This window comes from Phyllostomus hastatus, unplaced genomic scaffold, assembly GCF_019186645.2.
Source record: "Phyllostomus hastatus isolate PE091 unplaced genomic scaffold, TTU_PhHast_1.1 phas_contig_98, whole genome shotgun sequence".
Taxonomy (NCBI): Eukaryota; Metazoa; Chordata; class Mammalia; order Chiroptera; family Phyllostomidae; genus Phyllostomus; species Phyllostomus hastatus.
The window spans coordinates 4,946,672-4,949,555 of NW_025333999.1; the positions used below are offsets into that span (position 1 = coordinate 4,946,672).

The window sequence follows — 2,884 nt, forward strand, 5'->3', positions numbered from 1 at the left end:
TGTGCTGGAGGCAGTCTAGAGGGTAGGTGTGTATCCACAACCTTGGGCAGAAAATCGTGTTTGGCAGGGCTGTGATTCACACCTGTTGGTGCCAGGAACCTGGGCTTTCTCCCCCATAATTTCATTTGACAATATGCCATCCAGGGACACACACTGAGACCCTTTCCATTTCTTCAGTGACCTTGCCAAGGTCCTCGTGGGCATTGATGCCTTCGATGCTTTTCTGATTTCTCTCACATACATGAGTTCTGTGAGCACCCTCAGAGAATATGGATTTGACCCTTCTGCCACAGCTGCCACTGAAGAACAGCAGCCGTGGCTCTTCACTACCCCATGGCCGTGGGCCTCAACAAGGGCCACAAAGTGACAAGGAATGGGAGCAAGCCGAGGCACAGCTGCTTCGGATACCTCACCCAGCACACCAATTCGTGCGGAACAAGATCCGAGAGGTGTGTGGCTTTGCCCCCTACAAGCGGCGCACCGTGGAGCTGCTCAAGGTCTCTAAGGACAAGAGGGCCCTGAAGTTCATCAAGAAAAGGGTGGGGACACACATCCATGCCAAGAAGAAGAGACAGGAGTTGGGCAATGTCCTTGCAGCCTTGAGTGAGGCAGCAGCCAAGAAAGACTGAGCCCCATGCCCTCTATGTAATAAAACCTACTCAAAAAAATAAATATGGATTTGAGAAGGCAGTCACTCAAAATAGGTAGCCTAAGGAGGCTGGGTTATTTTTGGCAATTTTTCATTCAGAAGACAGTCTCTGAGGATCAGTAATGTTATTTTATGTTGCGCATATGTGTCCACGCTAAAAAAAACAAACAAAAAAAAACACCAAAAACCTCACATCTCTTTTTCTCACAAGAAGATAAAGGACTTTTTTAAAGAATCCTCACCCAAGGACACATTCATTGATTTTAGAGAGAGAGAAAGGAGGGGAGAGAGATAGAAACATTGATGTGAGAGAGAGGCATCCATCTGTTGCCTGCCAGATGTGCCCAGAATGGGGATTGAACCCACAGCCTTTTGGTATACAGGACAGGGCTCCAGCCAGCTGACCCACTCGGCCAGGGTGAAAGAAGGACTTCTGAATTATCTGACACAGTTGTTTGAACTTAGATTCTGTGGAAAGTTCAATTATCCACCGCAGTGCTTTCCACTTTCCTGGAACTTAGAGTGGAAAACTGTATCTCCCAAAATAATTCAAATCCCAAGGGCCCTAGCCCCCATGGTTGTTCATCGTCTCTCTGATGAAAAATAAAGAGCGGGGAGATAAAAGGGAGCTTTCTGATGCAACACTATCCCCCACGAGCCTCTATCCTCAGGCAATTTTGTCAGTTATCCCACAGACCAAGGCAAGATTCATTCTCCGAAGGTGCTGGATTCCAGGCAGGCTTTAACAAGATGTCCCAGGACAAGAATTGAAGTGTGTGATGGTGCCAAGGGGGGTTCTCTCTGACACCGGTACACAGAGGTGAGAGTCTGGTGCCCCTCTGCTTGTGGGGCTGTCTGGGTTCTGGGCATGATTAGAGGGGAGGTATTGGTGGCAAGAAAATCCCAGGAACTGATGGTTTTAGAATTCATTTTCATAAATACACTGAGTTTGACTATATGTAGGCATTTGAAGGGAGAGTGATTGTACATTGTTCTTAATCCTGCCCAGTTTGCAGGTGGGCATCTGATCATTTGTTTTATCTCAGCTGCTCAGCACTGCCAGGAGCCTGAGCATGCCAGGGAGGTCACCTGTTTTAAAGTCCAGACTTGAACTTGCACAGAGGCTGCCGAGCTGGGAAGATCATTGCTGAGAGATTGGACTTAGGACATGCTGCCTGGCACAGCCCAGAGACACCTTCAGTGGCCTGCCAGGGGCAGTCTAAAATACGGCCACACTGAAGCAGCTTCAGAGATAAGATCAGGTGAGCTTGGAGGGCCAGAGCTGAGGACACCAGGCCCCTGGTGGGCCATCAGAGGAGGGAGAACATGTGATTTGGAACTGGTCAGAGTGGGCACAGCTCTGACAGTCAATCCCTTTATCACCTGAGACACATCATCACACTAAGTGTTTTCCTCACAATTTTATTAATTCAGAAAATGCTTATGCAGTGCTTGGTATGCACCTGGTGTGCTATGTGGTTGGGAGGGAGGGTTGAATAGACAATAAAAGCAAAAGTGTTTTGAGAATTGGGCTCTCAAGTCACTCATTTGATTACCAAACTCATCAAGCAAGGCAAAGGAGGGCCGGCAGAAGATCTTGAACGGGTCAGAGGCACTTCTGCTTCTATGGACTTCTTCCTCCATAAACAAACAACATTAAAATTATTTGTTGTAGCTTGTTGTTGGCATAAAGACACGTGTACTCCAGGTTGGATAGACTCACTTTTATTCTTTTGAATTTAAAAGAAATCAAAACATTTCTGTGGCCTTCCTATGTCTGATGGAGAAAGGGCTCATTCTCACTCCATCACAGCTGAGAGATGCTGTGAGGGTTTTATTGGCAACAGGGAATCAGCTAAGCCCAATGCCATTTCTCTCATCTCTCATTTTCAAGCAAAGGGCATCAGATCTGAAATGCAAGCAGCAATGAGGAAAACAAGAAAAGGAAGGGTTTTGAAAGTCAACTAAAAAAACTGGCTCAGGGGGTTCTTCAACCTAAGGTGTGAAGGGGATGGTTTAGGACAAGGAGAGAACAAACCCTAGGCCAAGACTTGTCTCTGTTCAGACCTGCCTGCCTGACTGGGGACGTGGGTTTAGTGGAGGGAACTGTCTTTTCCCTAAAATGTCCTGAAGGAAGAATATGGGCAAAGCCCAAGGCAAACCATGACAAGGTGGGTCACAGTCCTGTTGGAGAAGCTGTTTACAGAGATCCCAAAATCTGGTGGTGGTGGAGGC

At 47.3% G+C, this 2,884-nt stretch overlaps 1 pseudogene; it reads left to right on the forward strand.

Moving 5' to 3' along the window:
- The first annotated feature begins 321 nt into the window (after positions 1-321).
- LOC123828489 lies at positions 322-629 on the forward strand (annotated as a pseudogene).
- Positions 630-2,884: the final 2,255 nt, after the last annotated feature.